General features: G+C 36.2%; 1 protein-coding gene across 12 annotated transcripts in view; it reads left to right on the plus strand.

The window, feature by feature from the left end:
• The window catches only part of LOC116844788 (IQ motif and SEC7 domain-containing protein 2), an 85,749-nt gene that overhangs the window by 37,741 nt on the left and 25,906 nt on the right, over nucleotides 1–22,102 (plus strand). Inside the window, exon 1 of one of the 12 annotated variants that reach the window (XM_032816816.1) lies at nucleotides 12,662–13,021. The exons of 9 other annotated variants lie outside the window; for them this stretch is intronic. The gene's annotated coding sequence lies outside the window, so the exon portion shown is untranslated. Of the gene's footprint in view, nucleotides 1–12,661; nucleotides 13,022–13,132; nucleotides 13,151–22,102 lie in introns of those variants that run through there. 2 more of the 12 variants (XM_032816827.1, XM_032816820.1) reach the window with 2 other exon arrangements.

Genomic DNA, 22,102 nt, shown 5'->3' on the forward strand with positions numbered 1-22,102 from the left:
GGGGGGGGGGGGGGGGATTCTCTTGTTGATACTGGTTAATACTTGAAATGAAATAAAAACATACTACATATTTTGATTTGTCAAAAAGTATAATTATTTGGAAAATATTTTTTTAATCACAAGCGTCGAAAAAATCATTAATAGTTGAAAATTTTTGCGGTATTAATTTATTATATATACTGCGGAATTTATTAAAATTATTACAAAAATTATATTTGAATCTTTTTCTTCTATCCGTGATTAGAGATTGACGTTACAGAAATTATATTCATAATATAACCAAAAATAAATATGCTACTTATATAAAAGTATATAAGTAGCATATTTCGTATATACGAAATTAATATGTATGTAAAGAGTCAAAATATAACGAAAAAAATCATCTTTATTTTACACTTTAACACTTCTTAATTACACATTGGAGTCAAAAATAATCTCATAGCAACTTTATCTTTTTGTTGTACGACAGGCAAATAAAAGGGCTCAACTGTATTTAAATCTCGTATTCCCACCAATTACCTTATTTGAGCACGTGAACCACACGAGCAGTGAAAAGCCTTTATTCCACTAATTCAAAATTCGAAATTAAAAATCAGTTGATGTTGAAAATGTCTACATTGTGCTAGATTAGAGTTAACACAATCAATCAATTAATCAGTCGCACGAGGTTGGTTTTAATTCTAAAAAGATTTACTTTAGAACATCAACGAATTTAAGCTGAGCTTTATCTTAAAATCGCCTCTCGGCCGATAAAATTAGATTACATTAGAAGATTATACTGTAGCTGAGTATAAAATCGCGTTAATATCAGAGGCCGCAGCCTTTCAGCCCGGCCGCGAAATTCAATTGTGCTACACTGTGGACGGTCGATACATTTCATAAACGACATTACGCCCATTTAAAGTTTAGTAACGAGGAATATTAAACGCCATGGGAATCGCTCTTTACGCGTGGGCTCATCGTAACCGCCATTGTGCTGGTAGGAAGTGCATAATAGAGCAGAAAGTGAGACAACTCTCTTCCTGAAAAAGCGATAGCGATACTCGTAATCCAGCCCGGCAGAACAATGGCCCGGGTGAATCGTGGCGCCGAGGATCTTACGGCTTTTCGTCCTTATGTTGTACGTACACGTGTATTTCCCGTCTTTAATTTCGCAGAAGTGGAACGGTTTTACCCGCGCCGCCGGATACGCGGCGCACTCTCTTGCAAGGATAGACATGCATAATCTGTTCGTTAACGTGTTGATCGCGGCTACATCTGAATATGTTCATAGTCCACGAGTTAAGTGGATCACATCATATAAAAACACGCGCCGCGGCATTAGCGACAATATGCGCGTACGAAAACGTTTTATTACGCTTCTTTATCAGGTGTTCCCTCAGTGTCTCCGTTAGTCTCAATTTATTGTTTACCGTTATAAGATTTTCCGGTATTACCGTTTTATTTATGTGCATAATTTTATCTATTCATATATTGTATCCATCACATATAAAGGAAATTATCATTTTCGATCAAAGGATGATGAAAGATATAACGATGTTATATAAAGATATAACGGAGCTTGAGTGATAAAGTCGAGCTCACATCTTGTTGTAATTCAGTTGGTTATTTTTTAGCTATTTCGACGAGTACCGGTGCGCGTACACACCGAGTAGTAGTCTATTTTAATATCAAAAGAGAAAATACCGAGCGGCCGGCTGGAAAGAGCTAAAACCGCCGTTGTTGACTTGGAGCCAGCTTGGGAATATTTTCACACTGACGAAGGAACGCGAAGGCAACCTATGCGGAGTTAGCTCCATCTTCAAAATTTGGAAAAAATGGAGAGTTCAGTTTCCCCTCCTTCCTTAGAAGTTTTAGAGTTTTCAATCGATTTTGGAGAATAATTATGACATTTAAAGTAGCAAAAATCGATATTTGAGTAAGTGAGGGGACAATTTCACGAAGCTCTTTGTCAAAAATCATAATTTTTTTTCAAGAAAGAGAATTTTGAAAAGATTTTAAACGTTTTTTTACTTCTTTATACGTTTTTTAAGAAAATTCTGCAAAAATATTTATATAATTGATCTCAAAGTTCCTGTAAAGGAAATGTTTTTTTAAGAAATCGATTAGTTTCTTTAGAAGGTAGCTATTCACGAGTTTTAACGATTACTCTTATCGCTCCAAGCAATATAACTAGAAATACGACAATTCTGACTCAGTTTCATATTATCGTTGCAAAAATTTCCAAGCCCCTGTACGATACGAATTACATATAATTGGTCCAACACTAATCTAATCTAGTGCTAATCTTAAAAACAAACAAGTAATAAAAATGTAAGTAATAATAGTACATAATGGTACTGGCTATTATTGGTTACTATTACGTTGAACATTGCGTAGAATGTTTTTTGTTTCTCAACTGCATTTAGTCTTACTCTAAATATTACGCCTTTTATACACCATTTTTGGGAAGAAGGAAGATGTTAAAAAATTCTTAAAATAACTTTTCTGACTATATTATTTTATTTATCTCTTGAAAGAATTATTTATCTTGAAAGAAATACAAAGAAGAAAAGATTATGTGTCATACAAAGGACAAGTTTTCTTCAGGTACTTGCATCGTTATTCTTGAGACAAATGCATGACGAATACGTTGTCTTTGAAATTTTCATATCGGTAATATGAAAATACGCTACAGACCGTTTTAGTTCTAGATGTATCGCTTCGGGTGATAAGGATAATCGTTAGAACTCGTAAAGAGCTACCCGGAATTCTAAATTATTTCTATTCTTATTTTATTCTCTCCATCTCTTCTATTTCTTTTCTATTTCTTATTCTACTTCTATTTCTATCTTATTCTATTTCTTAAAAAAAAAATTTATTTATCATAATTTTGAAGTCGGTTTTTTACAAATATTTTTGTAAAACTTTCTAAAAAACTTATATTAATAATATATTAAACTTATATATTAATAAAACTGTTTAAGATCTTTTCAAAAACTAATAAAAATTACGATTGTTGACAAATGGAGAATTTCGTGAAGTTGAGCCTTTTCCCAAATGTCATTTTCGTTATTTTCAGCGACAGGACATTTCTAAAATCGACTAAGACTGTAAAACTCTTGAGAAGACGAACAGAACTTCAACAACTTTTCTTTCAAAATTTGAAAATAGACACCTCGCACAGGTACGAAGGCCGCGCGATGTTGAGTGACTCTCGGTAGGAGGAAACTACTAATACGTATGTTTCAGAATTTCGAAGTTACAACTTTTTAAACAACTAATTGTTGTGATTAGCTGTATAAACATGATAAAAATAGCATTCCTCTGTGTTTGTATGTCTGCAACGAATCTGTAAACCATATATTTTGTTGCATAATAACCGAAATACCAACATATGATAACATGGTCATTTTGTCCTGGTATATTAGATAAAGTGAGTAATAGTTTAAGGCCATATAAAATATTACAAAATATGTTAGTAGTTTTCAAGTCTCCATGAGAAAAATCTCCACAGCCCTGTCGGTCCTTAAATAGTAGCCAACTTTACCTAATCTGTCTATATACTTTATTTAAATCATTTTATGAATGAAAATTACTTTTATTATCCGAAACTGTGTATTATACACATCGACAGGAAGCTTCATTCAAACTAATAATACGTTGTTACATATCATAATATATCATTTTATCAGTTTACTCACTTACGCGATAAAGAATAATACTAAATTGCAAGACGCTTGAAAAGCGATGTACTTGGCTGTCCTTAAATTAGCTTTTTTCTTTTTCTATTCTAATTGTAATATTATTTTAATATTATTATTGTATAATATTATCGTAATATTATTGTAATAATATTTAAAACTCAAAGAACAGTACTTATGTCTTATACAAAAAAATGTTTGATTGGATTGACGAAATATCTGGTGAAATACGAATGCAACAAACCAGAATACCAATTGAAGTTAGTGGAATTTTGTTTAAGTTAAAACTCCTTGTAGGTGGTTAAGGTTCGCTGACCATGTCGGATTTGTGACGTCAGAAACGATATTGATGAAAGTTGCGTGCCATTTCTGAATAAAGATAAATACAGACGAAAGAGCATTTGTCATTACTTGAGTACACTTGTAAAATTGTCGGAAAGGTATTCCTTTCTCCTAATGATGAAATAGTTGTATAATAAATGGTAAAATAAGACACGTGAAATGATGAAATAAATCTGTTTTGTCTACATGCTTTATTTCATTATTTATTATACGACTATTTGCTGATCGTCAAGAGAAACAGGATAGTTTCTCGGAGAATTTTGCAAATGTGTTCAAGCGATCTCAAGTGTTCTTTTGTCCGTATTTATCTTTATTTAGGAATAACACGCAACTGTGGTCAGCGTGTTATTCCTCGCTCCTGACATCACAAATCCAACATGGCCGCGGCGAAGTACAAGGAGCCTTAACAAAATTCTGGTCAGAACTTGCAACTGTTCAAGTTACGAGTTCTAGTTAAGTAAAAGTCTTGTTAACTTAAACAGAATTTTGGTAACTTCAACTGGAATTCTGGTTCATTTATATTTCATCAGACATTTGATTAATTCAACCAAACTATTTTTCGTGTATGTCTTCATTTTCACTGTATTTCTCACGATAGATACATAAGAAAGCCGATATATCTCTTGAGCCAATTAGACTTGGCTTCCCCTATATGTCGGAAATACGTATTGCTGATAATTGATATTGACATTTCCGCGATTTATTCCAGCAAATGAGAGTAGCATTCATCAAAACTCCAACTCGTTTGCAACTTTGAAAAAACGCTTTTGTAAAACCATACTAAAAAAGAAAAAGTAGATAACTCAATTCGCTCACGCGCGTTCGATCTCTTTGCCCTAAGAAAAAAATCATATGTATCACCGTCACCTAACGTCCCGGATGTGGTCGGTTCAGTCTCACGAATGAAATCAATACACAAAAAAGACGGAAGAAATACGTGTTATCGCGCGTAACTTTCACCATTCGAACGCGCGGCGCAAAAGTACGTGCGAGAGAATGTTCTGTGATAAAACGGCCGCGATGTATCGCGTTTTCTGAATTTTCGTGCCGTTCCTAGTGCTTCCTTTCCTCTTCTCTCCTGCCAGTATTTCGCAATTCGAGAAATTTTTTCGCTAATGAGCCGACTGGTTTAGACGAATGATGCCGCATTTCTACCTCAAGTCCGCTTCACGTATTTTATGTACAGCCGGCAGTAGTCGACCTCGATTTCCATCTATCTATACCGGTACTTGAACTTCCTACGTCCGCTCGATCGCGCCACAGTGAAAATTGATTATTCCACTGTGCGACTGACGAGAAATGTATCGAGCTGTTTTCGCGCTTTGATTGATAGCGTCTTATTGTCGCGAGTCGTGCATGCAGCCCGGACAATGATCGAGCGTAGCCGACCTGTCCGAGACGCGGACAACCTGTCACGATATCACACGCGATAAACATTACTTTTGTACGATCGGATCGGCCGGATTATTAATCGCTTACTTCCCAGTGGACTCCGCCCAGATGACTTCGCCGGGAACTTTCAGACTTTTTCGTTGTTGCTCATAGAGTAGATACCGAGGAGTGTCAACTCATAAAGCACCGTCTACAATGAAAGTAAAGTATGACTGTAAGAAATAGAAGTAAGAAATTGACCAATCACAGTCGATAATTCTTTTCATATTCGACTGTGATTGGTCAATTTCTTACTCTTACTTCTTCCTGCCATACTTTACTTCCATCGTAGACGATCCTTGAGAGGATTCATTCCGAGTATCACCGGGGTGGTAAAAAGTTCGCCAATCTTGGCTCTCGTAAGCAGTGTCGAATAACTCGCACTAGAAAATCCGGAAAATGGTGCTGGCGAACCGAGAATGAAAAGCATCGCACTTCGAGCCGTATTCGCGCCAGATAAAAGCACGAAGTTACAACGTGAGTAATCTACACTCGTCGTGACCGCGAAGGTGAAGAAGAAACTTTTTGTCACCCGACCGGTTAAGTGATCGTATTAGGCCCGCGGTGTCTTGCAAGATCGACGAACGGTGAGGGGGCAGATTACTTCAGTAAGAGTAGTTCTCCGCCGCGGTCCTAAATACTGATTTCGCGCGCGCGGCGGAGCAGCTCGCGAATTTACGATCGTTAAACTCGAGAAATTGCCTCCTTATCTCGGCGCATCAATTTATGGCGATGACTTGTTTACCGTAACTTAATTAATTTCATGGCTATTGTTGTGCCAGTCACGTTAACACTGACTCCCGATGCCTGCGATATAACGCTGACAACAACATTGCACTTGACACAACGCAATAACCAGATCTCGTAAGGAGGACTCGTGAAATCTAAAATAACAGAAAGCACGATCGATTGAAACCAGTCATCGAAGGTTTTATCGCCTGAAGATTTGTGTGTGTGTGTGTGTGTGTGTGTGTGTGTGTGTGTGTGTGTGTGTGTGTGTGTGTGTGAAATAGAACACATTATTATGTCGGAAAATAAGATACGACAAATGTATAACGTAGAGAAAGAGAGAGAGAACACATTATTATGTCGGAAAATAAGATACGACAAATGTATAACGTAGGACCTCGGAAAATCATGTTACACGCTTCTTCAGACTTCTCCTTCACGCTTCCTTGTAATAATGGATGCGCCGCGCGTCGGTGTACATTTAATCCCCTCGTTACCGTTCCAGTGCAGTGTATATTAGCCTCTCGAGCAGGTTACCCGAGCATAAGTGCAATTCAGACACGGCTATATCCTGTTGATCACGCCGTCGACCCACGAGCGAGTAGCATGCCCTCTCTCTTTATCTTTCTCTCTCTCTCTCCCCCTCTCTCCCTCCCCCTCTCTCTCTCGCCAGGTTGAAGACACTCCGGTCTAAAGCGAAAGTCGAACGCGATCTCTTTCATTCCCGGCTCTCCTCACCTTCGTCCGACCTCCGTCGCCTCCTCCTTCGCATGCACAGGCTTGTCCGCTATCTTTGTTTCTCCGTTTTCCGGAATACCCCCGATATCGTTTCTCTTCTCTGTCTCTCTCACTCTCTCTCTCTCTCTCTCTCTCTCTCTCTCTCTCTCTCTCTCTTTCTCTCTATCTTGTGCAATGACAGACCGTCTCTGCCTGGTACGAGCTAATCGGGACTCGTTATATAAAGCGACAACCGCGCGACGCGTGTCAAGAACTCTGCACCTCGGTAGCAAAAGGGAATAAGTCCGAAATTATCGGTTTGACGTACGAAGCATTGGAGGGAGCGAGAGAGAAATAGCTGCAATTTGCGGAACTTAAAAAGACTTAAAAGGTATGATGGAAATTTTTAAGCAACGTGACGCCACAAAATTGCTACATTGCGTGATCGCAAGAGCGTAAGAACCGAAAATGATAATAAATACAAAGCAGTTAGAATTTACTTGTAGTTAGAGATATACGTAAATTTGACAGCAACTTTACTAATCGTTTTGTAAAGGTCGCGTTTCTTATTTGTGATTCATATGGCATTTATATTTATTATATAAAATGACAAAATGGAAACACAAAAGAAACACATAAAGGAGCGATCAAAATTTACTCAAAGCAATATGTCATAGAAAATATAAGATGAAAAGATCTGCTACCTTTAGTATCAAATTATATTATAATTTAATTTAAATATATAACTAAATTTAATAAATTATATATATAACTAAATTTAATAAATTATCTAATATAACTATATTAAATTGCATATAATTTGTAACCGCATTAATGTAACAGAGAATTTATATTATTGTTTACATGATGTAAATCTCTGATTAATTCAATGCATTTGCTTCATAAATTTAATTTTAAAAGATCGTGGAGTTTTTCCATCATTAATTGTCCCACGTCGTGACACTGATGAAAGTCCATCTGAGTATATTTTTCCTCACCAGCTCGTGAGGGACTGACAACGGCTCCGAACGTGATTTCACGCGTCCCAGGAACGAGTATCTCGGAGGACGTGACACAAACCATTCGCACTTAACAAAACGTCCCACGATGTTTTAGCGTGGACGCGTGTCCGGGACGGACTGTTTATGATACAACGACGAGGAAGTAACGAAAGACGTTCTGTCGCTCGTGCGACTCGTACGAGGAAGTTCGGCAGAAAATACACTCGGCCGAAGTTTCTCTAAGTTTTATTGCCGATTTCGTAACGGGGATAATCGTCGTATAATAAGAGAGACGACACACTAAGTCGCCGAATAAAGCTTACGTCAGCTCCAATAATAGTAAAAGTGATCGAAGCGATAAGTATAAGATCACCGATAAATCGAAATGCTTTTTTCACCAACATTATGTAAGGCGTTATATGGCGTTATATATGTGCATACACGACGCCACGCTTTATAGATACATCCGAACGGAGAAAAGCCGATAAACATCCGTCAGCTTTGCGTTACATCGCACGTAAAACCGATAGAAAAATGGTTGTGCTTTAATATACCGACATTCTTTAATGGACGAAAATTCTGCGGTAACACGGCTACTCATGGACGTCGCGAGTGAACGTTATCGGTGTGCCGTTCGATAACATCTCTACGGTATCTACGACGAGACAATTATGGGAAAATGAGTAACGCGCCGCGCGAATGTTGCCGCGAAACTTCGATATCCATCCGTCCATCGAGCATGCAAAGTAGAGAATTCCGGTCGGGAGATAATTTGCAATTTCCGTTGCGTGCACCGCCGAGCACTTTTCGTCCGTTACGCAATTAAAAAGGACCATCGTCTCTCTCTCTCTCTCTCTCCCCCGCGAGCATCTCGCGTGAATAGCGATAAGTATTTTTCCTATGGCGCGCGCGCACAGGTTGAACGAGCCGGTCGATAACAATAGCCGAATCGCAGTTGGGTGGCACACCGAGACGGGATCGTGTATCGAAGCGTAACGCCGGTATAACAATGAGTGAAAGTCTCTCGCTGGTGGCCATCTCGGCGAGAAAGCAAGCGGAAAACGTCACACCGTTTTGCAAGTCCAAATATCGCGAGTAAGCACGGCAAAGAGTAGAGAAGCCGAGACTACATAATTCACTTCAACGGCCTGTGTCCACGCCAATTTGCATATTAAATCGAAATTTATAAGTATAGAAATAAATACAAGAAAAAGAACCAAGTAAGAGAAAGAGGCGATTAAGGTGTTTACAATACTGCTAGAAAGTTACGTTAAATAATGGTGGATCCAAGACGAAGAAGCTTTACAAACCTGTACTAAATGTTTATAAATATAATTTGCGATATACAACTTTGACACTACAACAAGAGAATATCAGGCGATATCAACTTGCATAATGTTTAAAAATCTACAAAGAAATAATTGTTTTTTTGTGCTTTGACATATTAATACTTCTGGCTGCTTAGGTTAGTTTGTTTGCGTATACTGTTATTTGACATATACCGATAGATGTACACTAATGCAAGCTACTAGAAAAATAATTGTGATATTGGATTTTTTCATGTTTTACATTTTTTTGCATTTTTATATATTGTTTATAGATCTATAAGATTATTTAACTATCTTATCTTTAAGAAGATACTTAATCAAGAGGGTACTGAAGAAAATATAGTATATAAAATATTACAAAGTATAGGTTAGTTCTCTTTTTTTGATAATATATTTCGACTGTTATCATAAATTGTGTACTTCACAATTTCTTGAAAATTATACGGTCAAAAACTTGAAATTTTTTTTATAACATTTTCACAAGTTTCTTTTACCGTATTCTTGTTTTTCGTTAAGGGAATGCTGAGGTGGATGACGAATTCAAAAAATATCGATAACGCAGAGACAATCATTACTAACACAATCACGCTATTCTTTTCGTATTTCTTATATAGAAATTTCTTGTATAGACTCTCCTCCGCATATTTTGTAGGAATGTAAAACAAGTTGAGGTGAGCATAAAAGTTCTATACTATTTTGTGATATTCACAATAATAGTCGAGATATTAATTAAAGAAGATTGGTGAATGATCACGCGCGATATGGTAGATAAGCTGTAATGGCGATGCATACCATTGTATGCTTGTACATGAAGTCAAATTATAAAATCCTAAGCTGACTTTTTTTCGTTTTCACCACATATTGAGCAATGCTCCTATTTATTTTTGTACGTACTTGTATTGTGTAAAAGTAATTCTGTACAATCAATACAACGTAAACTTTGTAGAAAAATGTCAATATTCTATCGGTAAAGTTTTCAGCTCCAGCATTCCTTTAAAACCGTAAAAATAACATAAAAATTGGAATTAAAAACGTGATATCGGAAGCAGTTTTTGTATATTATCGTATCTGTGATAAATGTAAATAGTGCTAACTTTGACTTCAATTATCTTAACTTCAGTATGGTCAATTCTTTTTTAATTATACGTACGTATCGATTAATACACTGTCAAGATTTAAAAAGTTTCCTAAAAAAAGGTTTATGAGACACCTGACAAACACTATTGACAAAAAATTAGTTTATCAACCTTATTACCTATCTTATGAGTCAAACGCACACTGAGAGATGATTATAGTTGCTTTCGGCGTCAACTATACTTTTTTGGTGATTTTAAGCACAAAAATAATTAGTAAAACCATCTTTCTAATAACACTTACTAAAACAATGATTTTTCTATTTTTGTGACTAAAATTACAAAAAAGTATAGTTGACGCCGAAGGCAACTATAATTTTCTCTCAGTGCAGAACGGTTGTTGGTGCAAATATTTTAAATTTTTATTAGAAGAGGATAATAGTGTCTGACAGTGTTAGACATACGTCCCGAATATTCTCCTGCACTTGCACAACGTTACGCGTTGCAAAAAAAGAAAAAGGTTTATTTTCTGGACATGGCACGCGAAGAGAATTTCTCCTCAATTCTCGCTATGACTGGTATAAGGGCGTGTCTTCTAAAAATATATGTCTCTCACCATTTCTTCGGGACGTCGCGCACATTGCTAGATAAGAATTGTTAGACGGGGAGCTTCCGCGATTCGATCCCAATAGACGAGCTCGACGGTGGAAGTCCTATTTTCAGGCCGAAGGCCGTCTAGCTCCTCGACGTCGGACGTCATCTCCGAGTGTCATCTTGTTACATGTCGCAAACCAAGTTCTTGAAATCTTTATCTTAGAACCTTTTATATTTTCCGATTGTTCGTTCCAGATCTAGATTTGCACCCGGATAAATATTATGAGAACTAGCCCGATAAACATTGTAAGTTCCAAGTATGAAAATTGCCGTAAATATCTAGAACGTCAGGATCTTAGTTCATAAAAACCTTCGATAAAAACTTTCTGTTAAAGCTGCGAAAGGTCCATATGTCTGACAGTTTAGTTCTCGCTTCTCACTCCTGGGACCAACGCACACTTCCTGCGTCAACTCGGAAATAAAGCACTCGTCACAGAATTCTGAGTTCAACCGTATCGTTCCTTAATAAATATTTTATTTATTATTTTATTTAATATTATTTTATATTAATATTAATTTACAACTCTCACTTGGAACACATGTTTTCGGCATCTTAATTTGGACTCGTTTCCATTCTTGCTTATTTACATTTCGTGAATGTGCTAATAAAAACCTATAGAAAACAATAAATATACTTTGAAGTCTGTAGAATAGAATTATGTATAGAAATAATCGCAAATACTTCAGTATTTTATTGCAAATATAAAGAAAAACAAGATAAAAACGTGAGTTTCCATAAAAATTTGCAAATTTTCTGAAAATACATTCAAGAAATTTACTCTTCAAAATTCTCTTATCGATTTGTGAACCTTTAAGACAAAAATATTATACATTTCAATTTGTCGAAAAGTATAATTATCGGGGTATACGAAAATGCATAATTTTTTTTAGTCAAGAGGTGAGTAAAATCATTAATAGTTGCAAATTTTTGCGATATTAATCTTCTATAATGCGTATTTTATTAAAATTAATATAAAAATTAGCTATACATACACCTGAATCATTTATTCGTTCGTGATGAGAGTTTGATGATACAAAAACTTTGATTAATATAAGGCCCAAAATAAACAAGCCACTTGTATAAAACTATTCCTATATATTACATTTAATGTGTAAAAAGCCAAAATATAACGGAACATCATTTTTATTTTACACTTGATCACTTATTTGACAACTCGATCTGACATACTAGAGTTAGAGACGATCTTACAGGAACTTTGCCTTTTTGTTATATGGCAGGCAATTAAAACGGCTCAACAACGTTCAAACCTCGTCGCAATTACAACTTTTTCAGCGCATGACCCGGAAGTCCTCATTCCACCATTTAAAGTGAAAATCAAGTGGGGTCGAAAATGACACCAGCGTGCCAGATGAGAGTTAACATCACGTCGCGATACGCTCTCACTCGTGCTCGTAACAATCTGCGTCCGATGCAACCCTCGTGACACCCGGTGGCGGCTGTCGAATAGATAGGTCGTAGACTACGTGCGATGAGTCTTCATGTGAGTTCCAACCGCGGTTCTATGAGAAGCAATAACCCGCACACGTCGTCGTCGTCGTCGTCGTCACGTCACGTTGCGTCTATCGGAGACCGGCGGCGATGAGAGAGAGAGAGAGAGAGAGAGAGAGAGAGAGGGAGGTGGGGTATAGATAGCCAGTCGACGGTTTCGACGTGAACATCCAGCCCACCGTCGAGCGGCTCGCTCGCTCGTTCGCTCGCTCGCATCGCCAGTCAAGCTGAAACCGCGAAGGACCGCGATAGGAGTACGCGCGCACGCGTGCCTTACGGCTCTCGGCGAGCTGAGCGTTTCACCGTTTCTCGATGCCGCGCTCGCGTTCGTCGTGATAGAGAGTGGCGAGCTCCGACACACAGTGCACGTGCGGTGACCTGTCAAATCGGCCCTTCGAGGGTGCGGTCGGTCAGTCGGTTGTGCGTACGTGCTGCCTTTTGGTGTTCGATGCGCGATAACGCGTGGCGCGAAAGAGATACAGAAGATGCGTGATAACGTACGATAACGCGCGATAACGCGCGTGGTACGTTCTGTTGTTTGTCTCAGCCACACGTAAGGATATTTCTCAACTTGACGTACAACTCGCGCGCACGCGTGGCGAAGGACGAGCTGATGCATGGATGTTGCGCGACCCGCCGAAGTGGAGTAACACATACTCGGGCGGATATATGTGCACGGATGGTACGCGATGTCGCTATCTTGGCGGCTAACCAGGCGGAACTCACTTACGGGATATGTGACGTCGGCGGAATAAGCGAAATACACGCGCGCACCTTATCGGTACTCGGTTAACGTATCGGTGCGCCTTAAAAAGCGCGCTGAATCATCGCGGTAATACCGACGACCTCCTCACGCGAGTGAGTGCGCCATGCGCGAAATCGTGTGTATGTGGCGGCCGTGAATTAAAAGCTGAGAAAAATTCATGGCTGCACTTGACGCCGACGCTTTTTATTCAAATGCCCCGGACCGAGTCAAACTGCCTAAATGGGCCGGCGGTCTCGGTATTTAAAGGAGGTCACGGAATCAAACGAGGGAAAGATCAAAGGATCGAAGCATCTATTAAAGCGCTCTGCTCTCTTCCTCTCGCATTATACCCGCGGAAAATCACGGTGGGGCAACGGCGTCCCAGTCAGTTGGTCGCTCGCTCGCTCGCTCACTCGCTCACCACGGCTTTCACGACGATATTTACACTCGACTGCATTCTGAAAATCGCACACTGTCTCGCTACGCGACGAAGGCGAGGAGAAAAGAGTCGCGTTGAACTGTCTTGTCGATTAAGAGAACACCGGATAAGAATGCAAAAGCCGTGAGAACGGCAAATGTGTAGGAAAAAGGGATCCTTTCGCTGGCTTAACTCGAGATAATTCCGGTGTTTAAGCGAGAAGTAATAATGGACCGCGCGCGAATAACGATAAGAATATTAAACCGAAAGGAGGGAAAAATATAGGATGGAGGATGAAATAGACAAAGGAAGGATGTTCGTGCTGCATAAGTTCGACTGGAAATAAGCACTTCCAAAAGAACATTAGATGCCTATTGTAGACTCTTATTAAATGAGTAATTGTGAGTCATGACTAACATTCAGACATAAGAGTATTAGATAGCAAGAAAGATATCTCAAAAGTTCGATTTCGAAGTAGGTTTTTCCTTCGTACAGGTCCGAATTTATTTCATTTAATTTATTTTATAATTAGACAGTACCTAGATAGATCTTGGTGGTTATTACGACGTGAGAAAATCAATAAAGGAAAAAAACGTTATGTCTCTTTTCAATTACATTTATAAAACAAATAATTTAATCATTAAATTTACATCATTAATTTATTAAAGTTACACTCAGATTTTTACGTATTACATGCTATATGAGTTTTGAACAAATTTCTATTGTTTTCTTCGTATTTCTGTTTTGTCATTCTGTGACAAATATAAATTGCCACTCGCTAGAGATACGATTTGTACAAATTGACTGGTAATTTGCTGCCAAATTGACGTATCTGTCTATCTATCTAGATAGACTTTTACAATTGTTATTATGACGTGAGAATTATACAATTTTTTAAATTATATCTCTATAAAATAAATATATTGTGAATTATTTATTAAATTTACATCATATATTATGGCTCTTGGCTCACCGCGAAACTCTTTATTTATGATATTGGAAGCGAGAAACTCATATTCAAAATTCTTGTGTCATTTCAAATAAAAAGATATTGAAAGAACACTTCTTTCAATCGTTTAAACATACTTGTGAAATGCTCTGGAAACTATCCTTTTCCCTCGACAATCGAGAAATAACTGTAAAATTAGCGTAACATACAACCTTCCTCTTTTAACCTATCTTTCTTCATGATTTTGTCACGTTCATTTTACGGCTATTTATTGATCAAAGGAAAAAGGATAGTTTTTGGAACATTTTACAAGTACGCTCAGGCATCTGCAGTGTTCTTTCATATAAATATCTTTCTATTTGGAAATGACACGCAAAAGAATTTTCTGCGTATCATTTCTCGCTTGTGGCATCATAATGCGACATAGACGCGGCGAGTATCTAAAGCCTGAAACTAAATTTTTGTGTTGCATTGATGCAACGACAAATTTTGTAAAAGTTACACACGGATTTTCGTATTACATTTTAAATGATGTTTTGAACGAGTTTTGATTTCTTTTTGTTCATATTTCTATTTTGCCATCCTATGTAACAAATGTGAGTGCCATGTAAACCACTTATAAAGGATGTGATCTTTACAAATCGTCTGGCAAAGTTGTTGCCAAATTTGCGTGTATCTGTCTATCTGGGTAGTAGCAAGAAGTCTCAAAAGTCCAAATAGACTTTCCCGAAATTCCAAGCCCTACTTCCAAACAGGCTTTATGTAAATAAAGGTTCATTTGAAAGGATTTGCGAAGAACTGAAATTTAGAAAGGAAACTCAGAACCAGCTAATTAATAGTCAATTATAGTTGTTAAAAATTGAATGATTAGACAGAGAATAGCAATAAGAAGTTAAGCTACAAGAGCATTAAACAGAGTATTGCAGATCTCTTACTTTGCTCTTACTAACCACACACAAATGCGAGGTAATGATACGCTACTAGCAATGATCGGCAAGACACGAGCTACCCAACGGAGAAAGTACTTTCCGATCGAACCGTCAAATAAAATCCAGCAAAAGTGAAAACGGCCAGAGTAACAATCCTAGCTATTAAGAATTCGCTCAACCACATTCGCATGAATATTTACGGATTATAATCGAACGGCTGTTTCGATGCGTTCACCCAGCGAAACAAATGAGTCTGCCGCCGTTGATTTGAATAAATATTCCGCCGTGTGTCACCGCGGCGTAGTCTATTCTCGAAAGGTGTGAATTCTCGGGAGTCCCGGCCGCGCGTGTCCGGCTTTTAAAAATATCACGACGTGTTCTCGCGAACACGCGCGAAACGAAAGCGCCAGCGAAACGAAGCCGTCGCCTCCGACAATGTTATCGTCTCCTGCGCCGCGTAGGTCACGTTATACGTTATATACGTTATATACATTATATACGAGAACTGTCAATAACGCTACAGTAATGACGCGTATTAAGTTCGCGCTGTGTGCGTCACAACGAGAAGGAGGAGGAGAGGCCTTGCCGGCGACATCGTCGCACGCTCCGTTTCGGCGTCGAAAGCAATTTGGGCAATGCCGAATGTGCGTGTGTGTACGTGCACGCGTGCACATACGTGCGTGAAATATTCACTCTGCCCGTCCGGTCCGTCGTTTAACCCTTCGCGCACACACCTCTGTAAACTTCCATAGAGCGCACATCGGGCCGAATTGACCGATGTTTTCAATTGCAAATCTCGAAAAGTATGCACTTTTGCAAAAAAAAAATCGTAGACATTTTGTAAAGCTAAAAAGTGATATTTTCATTGAATATTGTTTGATAGTTTTGAGTTTTGATGTTTGTACAGTTTTGAGAAAAAAACATAATTCGATAGGTGAAAATTATGATTGCAGTTGATTATTGTTGAAAAAGTACTCTTTTGCTTAAAATTTACAAAATTTTTAATTAAATGTAAGAATGGCTCTGTAGAAATAAATAAATAGAACGAAAGCCCACTAAGAGTCCACGTCGATGTTCTAGCGAATAATACAGTAAATATAATTTATTAAAATTAGCGTTTCAGCCAGTTGCTGACCCTCTTCAGAAAAGAGAAATTATATACGTTTATAATTCTGTTGCGCAGATTTCAGGAATTAACGTGGACACATTTGATCAACTGGTTTTTTTATCATAATTAACTAATGGGCTAGTGTGTATTCCTTTTAACTTTCAATAGGTTATTTAAAATATATGAGGTGTTTCACCTACTAGTGATACATGCTCGTTACTTTTGAAGTTGACCAAACGAGTCCGTATCAGTTCCTGCAATATATCTGCGCAAGAGAATTGTAAACGTATGTAATTTCTCTTTTCTGAAAAGAGCCAGCAACTGGCTGAAACGCTAATTTTAATAAATTATATTTAATGTTTTATTCGCCCAAACATCGGCATTAGCTCTTATTAGTCTTTCGTTTTATTTGTTTATAAAACATTTGCTTTTTAATATTGAAAATAATGCCTTCAGGATTTTATAATCAAGGTCGTAAACTTCAAAATTACTATCTTGCATTTTTCGTTTTTATTTTTGAAACTATTCTGGAGTATTATGAAGTTCGTATGGGCATTTTTCGTCCGAAGTTCATGACTTATATATATATGTATATTGAAGTGAGCTTGGATCGGAGCAGGTGTGGTACTTCGAGAGTGGGAGTACTTTCCAAACTAATGTTACGCTCAAAAATTACTAGGGGACAGGTGGCATAAAAGACATTTTTGTTTAGGATAAATTAGTAAATAATCTAAAGGACTATTTTAGTCCTTTAGATAGTCTTTATTAGTCATTTTAGAAATGTCAATTATCGGACAATAATAATTAGTGGTAATAACAATTTTATTACTAATTCAATATGCATTATTTTTTCTTTTTTAAAGAAGTGTGTTTTGTTTCTTTCATAAATTTATTGTATTGAATAGGTCATTCATTTTTACGAAAGGGATAATATGCTAAAATAAAGCAAATTCTCAAATAATTAACAAAAAAGATAATCTAACATAAAAGCAATATTAATGAAAACTTGAAAATATTACAAATATCAGATTCAGTTTCACTTAATAATTATAATAATCAGTTACCTAATGACATAATAAATTAAAAAAACTCTCTAATAACAAAATAAAAATAATTCATGAAAATAATCAAATTAACATAAAATCACAGAAATTAGATTTAGTTTAATTTATTAATATATTAAGTTCGTTAATCACAGTAATCTAATGGCAAAATGCTGAAAGGAATGTCTCTTTTATAAATTTTTATTGTGTTTTTTTCAAAAATATATTATAAAATATTACAATAAAAATATTTTTATTGTGTTTTTTTCAAAAATATAATATTGAAACAAAAAATATAACCTTTTCAAATGCAGTATTAAATAAATTTGTCATTACATGTAATTATTTTTTTATCGATATATATTTGCACTATTATATAAATTCAACAATATTAACAGTACCCAACAGAATGTTTTCTTAAGTCGTTATATATTTTTCTTTGATACACGAAAGAATTCAGCTGTGTTTTGTCGCCATATATGAAATGGTAGTGGTGCAAGGTTAAGGATGTTCCTCAGCTATATAAAAATAGTACCAATTTCATAAAACTTTGGGTAATTTTTCCTTTATTATCTATAATATACTGAAAAAAATTTCAAGTCAATTCACTAAACCGTTGAAGAATAATTATTATGTTAATTTTGCACGTGTTCTTATGGAGAAAGCAATTTTTCTGAATGTAATGAGTAAAAACGTATAGAAAAAACAGTACCAAAAATATAAGTATTTTTATACATATAGATTTTGAATTATCGGAACTATTTGCAGAATTTGATTAGTTTTCACAACACGGTTTCAGAGAAATTAATTTTTATTTGTGACAATTTTACGATTGTTGTAAGGAGTTAGTAACTGGACTGTGGAAATGCGGTAACGTTGCAATCAGCTGGGCCCATATTCTTGAAATTTTTGCATATATGTAATTTTCATTGCGCAGCTATTTTATGGTATGATTAAATCTGCGCAGTAAAACTTACGTATACGCAACTATAATATTTCAAGAACAAGGATCTAGATGTGTTATACAAATAACCTATAAATCAGTATAATAAAGTTACGTCGTAAATTCTTGTTTTGTCTGCATTGTTTCATACAAAGGGCAAGAATACAAATTAAATAATTTCGATGAACAATAGGAAATTGTGAAATTTGAGGCTTTTATTGTTTCATCTAATCTGTCTGCACAGTGCATTACAAGCCACAAACTACGTTTAACTTAGCTACTTTAGCTACGTTTAACTTTTTTCATTAAATATTTATAATAACAACAAATAATATTGATAGTTATTGTTCAGACAATGCATATTTACCTGTTTTAACTTATGCCAATTACTTTTTCTCCTTTGCACTGATGGATATTGATGTTAAATAAATACGAAATTTAATGTTCTAAAGTTGAATCAGGGCATTTTTCCTGCTAAAAGTTTTATTACAGAAAGTTGAAAAATAGCAAATAAAACTAATAAACCGTTGGGAAAGTGAAACTTTTTAAATAAGCGATATTATGTTAACCACCATTTATATCAATTATCACTAGGTTTACTAGTGAAGCAGATATTCAAATTATTTTTATTGGAAGCACTTTTGTCACCGATTGTATCTCAAATACATGTTTAAGCGCGATTAATCATGTGTCAGTGTTGCCACAATACTAAAATATTTTTGTTGTTTAAATACGCTCAATCTTTCTAATAATTGCAATGTACCTTTCTTCATGCGTTCTTTTGGCATATCTCCTTTACGTGTTTCAAGTTATTTAACTCGAAAGAAAAAATCGTATCAAAGTGTCTCGATGTGCGTTCAAAGGGTTAAATCAACTGTGAGTGCATCGTGGCGTATATTCGTGGCGGCGGACATCTAGCGGCCGTTGTTGCGCGTTTAATGGAAAAGTGCCTGCTAGATAAGCCCGCGTGCTGATTGCTGAATAGAAACACGTCAGGGAAATACTCTTAAAGATACATGACTATGATAATGCGTCCCGGAATCCACCACGCCGCGACACGCCGTAGGAAAATGCTCATTCGAAAGCGGCGTACGCGATATTTCATGTGAACGCGAACGGCGTTGCGACGGAACGAAACGGCCAACGCAATTTGGGAAATGAGTCGCGCACGTAATACCGCGTCGGTACTACGTGAAATTCAGCAGATGAAATTTGATTTATTCAAGACTGCTGCTCTCGGGCTTGATTAATTTCGTTTTCACCGTTCCTTTTCGCATGAAAACATCACCACTCGTTCCTTAATATCGCACTGCTTTTGTATTCTGATGTAACCGCTGAGAATAAATCGGACATTTCAGAATACATAATAAAATACTCACGCGAAGAAGGTCGGATATACGATTGTTTCGTACATGTTATCGTATGTATATCGGTATTAATAACGTGATACCGAAATATTCCCTCATCTGTGCTGGATATTCCGCCATCGTAAATGAAGAACGATATTTAACATATCGATTCAAATCTATTTTCACATAAAATATGTAATACCAAAATCCTCTTATGCAAGGTGTCTGACGATACATATAAAACTTTCGTATAGATTATATCAAATTGAATAAAAAAGTTATCTGCTATTTTGCAAATAACTACGTAAAATTTTGAGTTATCAATTGAAGAAAATTGGCGAGTAATCACGCATGATTATTTGCCAATCTTCTTTAATTAATAACTAAAAAAACTACATAATAAAACTACATAATTATTTGAAAATAGTAGAGAGTAAAACTTTTATTCAGTTTGACCTAATCTACACGGGAGTTTTATATGTTATCGTCAGATACTGTATGTGGCCTCAAGAGAATTTTTCTTTTATAAAACCAGAAAGGAAATATTCTGAGCACAATATTTTTAAAGCTAGAGAAACTTTTGTCTTTTACCTACGGTACAAGTCTTGCTCTTAATAGAAATTTCTTCTAGCAAGAGGAAATTCTACTCCAGGTACATATTCCTCTTGGTTCACAAATTTGCCAAAGGAAAAGAGAATAATATTTGTTAGATTTCCGATTAATAGTTCACTTTGCTAGGAGAAGGATATTCTTTCAGAAAAAGTGTTCATTTAGAATATGCGATTACAGAAAATAACATCCTAGCTGGAGTTCTTTTTTTTTATGTTAGAATGTTTTTTCTTTTGATTTTAAAAGAATCCTTTTGAGGCGATATATAAGTGGATTTCGCTAAGGGTAATATATTTATTTAGTTTTATCTCGCGACACCTTGTAGCCCAATAGTGCCAAATATTCTCACGTCGAGCCTTCCCTCTTTTATTTCTTTCGATCGTATTTTCGATTTTGCGTTATCGAATGTCTCCCTCGTTGCCAAGCCTTTCGTCCCATTGCGAGATATATCTGTTCAACGACACCTTGAAGCATTCTTTACGATCGCTCGAGTACCCCTTCGGACGGTGATCGTAAACGAAGAATTATGCATCTGTGACGCGAGCTGACCTTCCTTCTCTCCGACGTCGCGGTAAAGCCGTCCGGTAGGTACTGTAGCGGATCGTTAATATCGTGCTCGCTGAGATACGCGCGTCTAAAAACGATATCGGTTTAAAGCTCTCCGGATGTACGTTAATAAATTATATAGGATGGTTCGTATTAAATGATCGATTTATTACATTAATTATCAGCGAATTAGAAAGACATATGAACATGTGGTTTTTTTTAGGAATATCTGGTATAGAAAGGAACATCTTACAGTGGAATGGATTATTTTATAGGTGGAGACGTTAAGGACATTAGAAGGTCAACATTGATTTTTTTAATGAAATCGTTCTCAAGTTTTTTTATCTCGATGTCTTAAATTGTTCTGTGCATAAAAGTATTGGGCTAAAACCATCGTAAAAAGAATACTTCCCGAGATATTTTATTTGTTTTTATCCTGATATTTTTCAGCATGAGAGAGATATAAAATATTTTGCAGTCATTTTTTGATAATATTGCCTTGACATTTTACCTTGATACGTAGAATGGAATCGATTAAGTTGTAAAAAAGCATAGAGAAATATTAAAAAAGTTTCTTTGCATTTTGCACATGCATTGATGCACCAATGTGCAAAGATCAGAATATCATAAATAATTTTTTTACAAAAGGGTATTCAGGTGAGATTATCGAAAAGTGAATACTTTAACTTAAATAGATATTTCATATACCTTATGCTGAAGAGTATCAAAATAAAATGTAAAATATCTGGAAAAATTTTCATTTTTTCATGATCCTACCAGTAATTTTATACGCAGAACGAGAAATTGACTTATATTAAAAGAACTCGTATAACTTCATGAAAAAAGTTAAAACTAATCTTGAAATCTTCTTAACGTCTCCATCTATAAAGTTTTCATTATATGATGTTTCTCAAAGAGCCAAACATTTTTGTATGAACTACTATTCCATGAGTGTTCTTAATTCACTAATAATCACATCGGTCTCTTCATACGAA

The sequence above is a fragment of the Odontomachus brunneus genome, unplaced genomic scaffold (genome assembly GCF_010583005.1).
Source record: "Odontomachus brunneus isolate Ranch 3 - 2012 unplaced genomic scaffold, Obru_v1 Obru_scaffold_046, whole genome shotgun sequence".
Taxonomy (NCBI): domain Eukaryota; kingdom Metazoa; phylum Arthropoda; class Insecta; order Hymenoptera; family Formicidae; genus Odontomachus; species Odontomachus brunneus.